Genomic DNA, 10,172 nt, shown 5'->3' with positions numbered 1-10,172 from the left:
TTATTCATTTTGGACGTGTAAATAATGCTTATGAATTCATCTTGCTTATTAGACTGTTGTAAGCGACTTACCGTGGTGGAATCGCGCTGGGCAATGGTTTCTCCGATGGTCGCACACAGTGACGTGTTGCACAAAATTGCGCCAAAATATCAATCATAATTAAAAAGTACAGTCTTAATATTTTATATCCGTGCTCAAAGTTTTAAAGGGGTCAGCATAAATGTCCAAGTGAAGGAAAAACGAGTATGTAGCCATTACCATTTAAACACATATCACTTCCCAGAATGCATCCATCTCTTTGCCAAAGGATATGTCCATATAAAGTAATATAAACATTTCTGCAGTAGGCTATATAATTAATTTATTACAACTTCATAATCATTATTGAGATGAAAGTTCTATAAAAGTAGGCTATTCTTTTTTTCTTTTTCTTTTTTTGGCGCAGAAAAAAAGAAAAGAAAAGTAGGCTCACTATAAGCCATTGCAAATTGAAATACCATCGGCAATTATAAAATATCCCACAATAAATTAAGGCATGTTTTAAGCCTACAGCAAATATGCAGTCCTGCAATTATGTCGTTTTAATGTAGTCCACAATAATATAAAAAAGAGAGGAAAAATCGTGATATTACCGATTTAGAAAAGAGTTTCAGCAAGCTACCCTCAACGTCGGCTTATGGACCATTTTTACCACAATATGTGATCGAAAATTATAAAATATCCTACCTAAATGAAGGAATGTTTTAAGCATATAGAAAATATAGGCTACCGTCTTGTAATTATGTAATTTTAATGTAGCCCAAAGTTATATAAAAAGAGAGGAAAAGGAGTTTAGGAAAATAATCAAAGTTCAAAATTCAAAGATGCCCTCATTCGCACTCAAATCTATCGGACGACCCTCTCCGTTGTCAAGTGACGAATAGGGGGTACCCTACACGTCGGCTTTGGACGTGAGGGGGAAATGACCAAACGGCATGTGACGAATAGGGGTGAGACCATGTTGCAACGAAAGACGTGGTGCAGGCACGGAACATACGTCCCTTTGAAATACATTAGATTGAAAGTCGTGCTGGGTGACACGAAAAAAGAAGGAAATTCGTGCTTCAGGACACGAATCAATTCGTGTTGAGTAGCCTACCTAATATAAAGCAATACAACAAGGATTAAAATCTCCTGATTAAATGTTGAGTAATGTAGCCCTTAAAGTTTGCAAAAGGAATAGCCAAACATTTGAGAAAACACAATAGTGTGCTCTCGAAAGAAAGACGTGGTGCATACGCCCCATTGAAATACATTAGATTGAAAGTCGTGCTGAGTGACACGAAAAAAGAAGGAAATTCGTGCCTACGGACACGAATCAATTCGTGTTGAGTAGCCTACCGAATAAGCAATACAACAAGGATTAAAATCTCCTGATTAAATGTTGAGTAATGTAGCCCTTAAAGTTTGCAAAAGGAATAGTAACATTTGAGAAAAAACAATAGTGTGCTCTCGAAAGAAAGACGTGGTGCATACGCCTCATTGAAATGCATTAGATTGAAAGTCGTGCTGAATGACACGAAAAAAGAAGGAAATTCGTGCCTATGGACACGAATCAATTCGTGTTGAGTAGTCTAGCGAATATAAAGCAATACAACAAGGATTAAAATCTCCTGATTAAATGTTGAGTAATGTAGCCCTTAAAGTTTGCAAAAGGAATAGTAACATTTGAGAAAAAACAATAGCGTGCTCTCGAAAGAAAGACGTGGTGCATACGCCCCATTGAAATACATTAGATTGAAAGTCGTGCTGAATGACACGAAAAAAGAAGGAAATTCGTGCCCTAGGACACGAATCAATTCGTGTTGAGTAGCCTGCCGAATATAAAGCAATACAACAAGGATTAAAATCTCCTGATGAAATGTTGAGTAATGTAGCCCTTAAAGTTTGCAAAAGGAATAGCCTAACATTTGAGAAAAAACAATAGTGTGCTCTCGAAAGAAAGACGTGGTGCATACGCCCCATTGAAATACATTAGATTGAAAGTCGTGCTGAGTGACACGAAAAAAGAAGGAAATTCGTGCCTACGGACACGAATCAATTCGTGTTGAGTAGTCTAGCGAATATAAAGCAATACAACAAGGATTAAAATCTCCTGATTAAATGTTGAGTAATGTAGCCCTTAAAGTTTGCAAAAGGAATAGTAACATTTGAGAAAAAAACAATAGTGTGCTCTCGAAAGAGAGACGTGCATACGCCCCATTGAAATACATTAGATTGAAAGTCGTGCTGAGTGACACGAAAAAAAGAAGGAAATTCGTGCATAAGGACACGAATCAATTCGTGTTGAGTAGCCTGCCGAATATAAAGCAGTACAACAAGGATTAAAATCTCCTGATTAAATGTTGAGTAATATGTAGGCCTAGTCCATAAAGTTGGCAAAAGGAATAGCCTAAAATTTGAGAAAAAAACAATAGTGTGCTCTCGAAAGAAAGACGTGGTGCAGGCACGAAAAATACGTCCCATTGAAATGCATTGAAAGTCGTGCTGAGTGACACGAAAAAAAGAAGGATATTTGTGCCCTTGGACAAGAATAAATAGATTAATGTTGAGTAGCCTAACGAATATAAAGCAATAAAAACGAGGATTAAAATCTCTTGATTAAATATTGAGTAATGTAGCTCTTAAAGTTTGCAAAATGAATAACAATTGAGAAAAAACAATACTGTGCTCTCGAAAGAAAAACGTGGTGCAGGCACGAAAAATACGTCCCATTGAAATACATTAGATTGAAAGTCGTGCTGACTGACACGAAAAAAAGAAGGAAATTCGTGCCTATGGACACGAATCAATTCGTGTTGAGTAGCCTGCCGAATATAAAGCAGTACAACAAGGATTAAAATCTCCTGATTAAATGTTGAGTAATATGTAGGCCTAGTCCATAAAGTTGGCAAAAGGAATAGCCTAACATTTGAGAAAAAAAACAATAGTGTGCTCTCGAAAGAAAGACGTGGTGCAGGCACGAAAAATACGTCCCATTGAAATGCATTGAAAGTCGTGCTGAGTGACACGAAAAAAAGAAGGATATTTGTGCCCTTGGACAAGAATAAATAGATTAATGTTGAGTAGCCTAACGAATATAAAGCAATAAAAACGAGGATTAAAATCTCTTGATTAAATATTGAGTAGGCTAATGTAGCTCTTAAAGTTTGCAAAATGAATAACAATTGAGAAAAAAACAATACTGTGCTCTCGAAAGAAAAACGTGGTGCAGGCACGAAAAATACGTCCCATTGAAATACATTAGATTGAAAGTCGTGCTGACTGACACGAAAAAATGGGGGAAATCGTGTCCACGAACACGAATCAATAGATTAAATTTCGTTACTATGTCACGAACTGCCGTGAGACTGGGTTGCATATTCAATGCGTTCGCAGTCTCTTTCACGGGCATCATTTGTAGTAGCCTATTCACAAGCGTAGTTTTTACTCAAGCGTAGCGTTTTCTCTGAGTTCACTGTGTAGTCTGCTCCCTGCATCATGTAGTTCAGTTTTCCACATTTATTTTATGTAATTTCAGGATCAGTATTTGCTTTCTACTATACACAAATAAAAATGTCACTGAACTTTTGCTGTGTAATTGTAACAATGAGCACTCAAACACACCAAAACAACAATTACTAAAAACACTCAAAAAAACTGATTTTGCACAGGCATTTTGCACTAGTTAATATTAATTTATTAATAGGCTATATAGTGCTGGTTTATTGGGGTGGTGTTATAAACTGTGATGTTAAAAATGTTTATATGGATATATATAGTCATATTATACAAATCTAGTGATTGTAAACTGTTAAGAAGCGCATATTTGTTAACGAGTGTATTTATCATTGAGAATGTTCAGCAAACATGTTCCCAGAACGTTTTATGATAGCCTAAATATAACATTCAGAAAATACTAATAACATTATAAGGACGTTCCGAGAATGTTGTTCTAAGGACGTTTACTATCAACGTTATGAGAACTTTCATCAATCACAAATAACGTCATAAAGACGTTCCAAGAACGTTGTTCTAAGAATGTTTTCTATCAACGTTATGAGAACTTTCATCAATCACAAATGTCATAAAGATGTTCCAAGAACCTTGTTCTAATAATGTATGCTATCAAAGTTATGAGAACGCTCATCCATCACAAAAAACGTCAAATAACGTCAAAAAGATGTTCCAAGAACCTTGTTCTAAGAACGTTTTCTATCAACGTTATGAAAACGTTCATCAATCACAAATAACGTCATAAAGACGTTTCAAGAACGTTGTTCTAAGAACGTTTTCTATCAACGTTATGAAAACTTTCATCAATCACAAATAACGCCAAAAAGACGTTTCAAGAACCTTGTTCTAAGAACGTTTTCTATCAACGTTATGAAAACTTTCATCAATCACAAATAACGCCAAAAAGGCGTTTCAAGAACGTTGTTTTAAGAACGTTTTCTATCAACGGTTCTTATACAGACTATATAGGCTACATGATGTATAAGATGAGTCATATTTACAAAAACAATTCATCACATCTTTCTGACTTATTTCAGAAGCATCATACAGTTAGTACTACATTCTCTTTAATAAATGATTCAATAACTTAACAATTTTGTAACAGTCACTTGTGAGAGGCGTCTTTTTAAAATTGATTTCCTATGGCATGCATGTTCTGCGCGCTGTTTATGCGCCCCAGGCGCCTTGCGTTTAACCGCCGGCTGCGCCTCAAGTTTTTGAAAAAAAAAAAAAAAAAAAAAAAAATCAACTCGAATCGAATGAATGGAGAGGCGGGTCTTCCGTTGTAGTGATGAAGTTGCTTTGAACGCCGGAGAGTGCGATGATGGAGGATAAACTTGTGGTGCTATCACGGGTTAGGCTACCAGGAGCTTAACGACTTAACGAATCGTAACTACCACAATGTTAACAAAAAATAAACAAAGTTTACTTGACTGACAGGACAGCTGTTTCTGTGTTTGCCTAGCAACAAAAAACGCAGTACACTGCAAGGTTATTTTCGTAAACGAAAACTGAAACTAAGACTAAAACTATTGGTCAAAAAACATTTTCGTAAACTGAAATAAAATAGAAATTTCTACATTAATGAAAAGCTAAAACTAAACGAAACTAACAACAGTTACTGAAAAACTAACTGAAACAAAATAATAATTAGCAGAAATAAATAATCGTTTTTGTAATTAATAAGCTCTCATCCTGTAGCCTACCTGAAAATCACTTTTTTCCATTCCACTGAGCTACTTTATTTTTCAATGTATGACCGTTGCGCTAGAGTCTCGCGTCTTCTGCAACATCACGTGCAGGACACGACGCTCTAGACTAGAGCGTCGTGTCCTGCAAGATGTCTGTTAAAGATCACTTAATCTGGGGCCTGTTTCAATAAGGAGGTTCAACCAACTCTGAGTTAAAACTTGAACTCTGAGTTGACTTACCCTGAGATGGGAAACTCTGAGTTTTTGGTTTCAGAACAGCTGAAATGAGTTAGTTCAATCAACTCTGAGTTGACTGACTCTGAGTTAAGCTCGTGCACCACAACTATAAAAAGCCATTATCAATGGAGCACAGATATTATGAGTCACCATGGCAACAGCGCCAGACAAAAAGAGGTCTTCATATTTCTTCACATTTTAATTACTGTTATACAGTGATGGGTGTAATTAATTACAAAGTAATCTAAATACTGTAATTTTATTAAAGGGATTACTCTTAATTCTTCTGTAATTTAAAGTTAAATCTGATGTAATTGTATTAGACTATTGAACAATTCTGTATAGCCTATTTAACATACATTTTTAAAAGTTATATTTTTAATGTAACCTTCTCCCTCTACACACTTTGGTCAATTCAATAATAATTCATGCAATTGTATATTGTTTATTTGAAAGCATTAAAAGTGCTGTTTCTTGTCTCTCCTTGTATTGTTCAAGTGTTTAAGGTTGACATGGGATTTAGCAATTAGTAATAAGTAGACCAATAATTTCTAAAGATAGTCATTATTACATTAATCTAATTACACTGTTGAAGATGTCATTTGTAGTTAGTAATACAAGTAACTTACCCAACTGTTATAATATCAGAGGTGAATCTGGAAGAACAGTATGTTATTCAACCTAATTTTAATTTTCATGTAGGTGCAATCCTGCAGGCATTAAAAGAACATGGCAGCAGCTGAAAATTAAATATAAAAACATAATTTAGTCAAGTAAGGCTTGAGCATAAGTATGGGTGTAGGCTACCTGACTTTACAAACATGTGACATATTAAATAACTAAATAGCATCCAGTGTCTAGCAGTGCAGCAGCATTTTTGGCTGAGGGAATTCCTGGAGGGACTTCAGAGCCAGTCCCAAAGATCCAAGGACCTCATAAAATGTAAGAGGTTTACATATGTGTTATTTTTTATATAGGCTATTTTTGATATTTCCATTTATTTTACTATGGGTTAGGATTTTTGTTGGTCCCAACAGATTCTGATGGTAATATCTGTCTTTTGGAGCCTCCTGTCCCAACAGAACCCCAGGCAGTTGTAAATCGCCTACTCAATACACCAGAAATTATGACAAATAGTGTTATAAAGTGTACTCAACCAAATGCTCATCACATGGGGATAAAGAGTTTCTGCTGCCACAGAGAGACCTACAGAGGTAATGTTAACGTTATGTGTCTACACATCAAACAATCTACATTTTTATGTGGAGTAGCCTATAGAATCTAAGTTTAAATCTAAGTATAAACAGGTATTCTTATCCCCCCCCCCAGTTTAATTCTGTAGAATTTGTTCAGAACTACATTATGTAGCTCTAATCTACTACTGTGTTTTCAGTTGCCAGTTAATGAGTTATATAGACTTCATCTTATTTAAAAAAAAACAATATTTTATTTATTAATAAAAGATTAATTTTATTAATAAAAATGTACTGAAAGAATGAATGTGGTGTTTAAACACCACTTCCTCTTTAAAAAAGGGGAGGAGACCGAAAGAAACTCTGGGTTTACTGAAGAAAACCTGCTCCCGACCAGGTTAGGTTCACAGAGTAAGTTACCATGGTAACTGACTCTGAGTGTAAGTTACCTCTCTTTCTGAAACGGGCTTGACTTACTCTGCTTTCTCAGGTTTAACATACCTCCCATTCTGAAACAAAAAACTCAGAGTTTCCCTCATTTCAGGGTTAACATACTCAGAGTTTTCACTTAACCTCCTTTCTGAAACAGGCCCCTGGAAAGCATCTGCTGTTTGCTAACATCTGATAGACATCTTTAAGATGTCAGTTTAACATACATTTTAAATCATTACATCTTAAAGACATTTTCTAAACGTCTATTTGACATCTGACAGGAAACGTCCTATAGACGTATTGCAGATGAGCAGACACTCTAAAAATACGTCTTCCAGATGTAAACACGCACACCAAATAGACGTCTCCGTGATGTACATGTGCTATCTGGGAACCAAGGTTATTTTCGTATACGAAAACTGAAACTAAGACTAAAACTATTGGTCAAAAAACATTTTCGTAAACTGAAATAAAATTAGAAATTCATAATAAATGAAAAACTAAAACTAAACGAAACTAACAACAGTTACTGAAAAACTAACTGAAATAAAATAATAATTTGCAAAAATAAATAATCGTTTTCGTATTTAATAAGCTCTTTGGTGGAAAGTCTGACGTGTGGCTGTTTAGGGAAATGCCTGTAAATGGCGCTTCGCACGCGTGAAGTTGCTGAGGCGATTAACCGCTGTCCTGTGACGCGCTCAATGAAGGAGCATCGAACACATCGCTAGTCCTAAGCGGCTGTTCATAAAGGATGCGTCCGTGGCAGTGGAATGGGAAATAATAACTCAAGGTAATGAGACGCAAGTTGAACTTTTAACTTGAGCGAAGCGTTTTTAGAATGTCCTTTCATTTGCGAGACGCGGGTGCAACAGCGAAACAAGTCCGTCAAGCACAAAAATGCCTTTAATGTGGTGATGTCATGCTTTCATGAAGTTTGACAGGCTGAAAGGTGCTGTTGTTATCTTTGTTTTTACAAAAGATCTTCTGCTAATAATATTGTTATCCATGTGGAGACATGTTCCAGGACACTGCGCGCGCGCACACACACACACACACACACACACACACACACACACACACACACACACACACACACACTAACCTGACCCCTAATCCGACCCATCACACACATAAAAAAAAAAAAAAAAAAACTCATTCTGTGTGATTTAATTTAGGCCCACAGTGACACAAGTCCCCATGAGTGGGTGTGCATTCAGGTTTAAGTCCCCACCACAATAGAAAAACATGTACACACTCACACACTGCTTAGATACTTCATTATTTAATCACACTGGCTTCACAGCAAGTTGTCAGATTAATTTAGCTGTTTTTTAGCGCAATTTTCCACCGGACAATTTGCGCTTGTTAACTCATGATTTCTGTTCTGTCTGTGCGCACCAATCTTGCACTTCTATCTCCTCAACCAGACCACCTAGAGACTTCGGGTTTTCGGCATTATGGAAGGTCTAATCTCGGGAACGCACAAACAAAATCCAGGAAAAGATTTACTATCTCTTAGTGTTGTGATCCCATGAGGTGAGAAAATTGCGCTAAAACACTCACCGAGTTTTTATTACTTGTTTGTTGTATGTAGGCTACCAGTGTCACTCTGAAAAAAGTTTAACAAGATTTCATTTTTAATTTGAATTAGTTTGTATTTTTCATCGTTTTTTTCTTGTATACTTTTAAGTTCCATTTATTTGGTGCTTTGTTCAATCTCAAACCATTATTTTTATTTTTATTATTAAGATGTCTGCACAAGAGTTAACTGTAATCTCGGCAAACATTAAACTTTGCTGAAATTATGCGTCTCGCTTTGGTCTACCCTGGAAGTGTTCTGTTTGCTCTGCTAAACTATAATTACTAAAACTGAAACTAAATAAAATAAAAACTAAATAGAAATGTGTTTGCAAAATAAAAACTAAACTAAAACTAACAAAACCATTAATGAAACTAACTGAAATTTAAAGCAAAATTGAAAACGACATTAAAATAAAAACTCATTTAAAAAAGCAAAACTATAATAACCTTGCTGGGAACGCGGCACTCAAGTTAAAATAAGTTCAACTTTTAAAAGACGCGTATCGATTCGAGACCTTGCGTTTTTTCCCCACTGTGCCCGCGTCTTTTTTCCGTTTTTCAAAGCAAAACCGCTCTCTGTGTGAACCAGCCCTAAGAAGCAGAAAGGCCCACATAAATATTTCCACCTCATGCACATACAGCTGTTCCTTAATTCCGGGTATAAGACAACCATCCAACCATCTCATGTGAAACTAGCATAAGCAAGATAGGCCTATATAGCCTACCACACATATTAGACAAGATACCAAAAAACCAAATAGCCCTGAATGTCTATGTCTATAGCCCAGAAATAGACGTATATTTGTCAGAGTAGAAGTATACTAAATGTCTGATCTGAAGAGAACATTTGGATATGTGTATAACTATGAGTATATGATTATAAACGATGCAATAGACAAAAAGCATAAATGGATCAATATAAGAATAATGTTTGAAAGGATTAATCATAGAAATAACCTTAAAGAATATTCAGAATAATCAAACACATATCTTTTTCTGTTTCTTATAGGCTACAACACGTTTAACAAGATTTCATTTTTATTTGATTATATAATTTTTACTTTTTAGTTGCATTTGTTTGTTTTTTTGTTCATCCTCAAACAATTATTTTATTTTTATTATTAAGAGGTTTTCACAAAAGTTAAATGTAAACTGCAAACATTAAACTGTGCTGAAATTAAATGTCTTTAACTGGAAGTGTTCCGTTAACTCTGCTAAACTATAATTACTAAAACTGAAACTGAAACTAAATAGAAATGTGTTCACAAAATAAAATCTAAACTAAAACTAACAAAACCATTAATGAAACTAACTAAAGCGAAACTGAAATGTATAGGAAATTTGAAATGATATTAAAATAAAAACTAATTTAAAAATGCAAAACTATAATAACCTTGGTTCACTGCTCGTTCTGTGTGATTGGGGCAGTGCTGTGCGCCTCGAGTTTTCGAACCGGGAAAACGTGTGTGATTGGGGCTTTACTCTATTTTGATCGCTATGA

General features: G+C 35.4%; 1 protein-coding gene across 1 annotated transcript in view; it reads right to left on the bottom strand.

The window, feature by feature from the left end:
* LOC308703372 (histo-blood group ABO system transferase-like) overlaps nt 1-10,172 on the bottom strand; it is a 64,933-nt gene that overhangs the window by 46,571 nt on the left and 8,190 nt on the right. The window lies entirely within an intron of this gene.

This window comes from Scardinius erythrophthalmus (assembly GCF_964197995.2).
Source record: "Scardinius erythrophthalmus genome assembly, chromosome: 15".
In the NCBI taxonomy this organism is placed as follows: Eukaryota; Metazoa; Chordata; class Actinopteri; order Cypriniformes; family Leuciscidae; genus Scardinius; species Scardinius erythrophthalmus.
The sequence above is the reverse complement of the archived record's forward strand: the minus strand, read 5'-3'. Positions and strand labels throughout refer to the sequence as shown.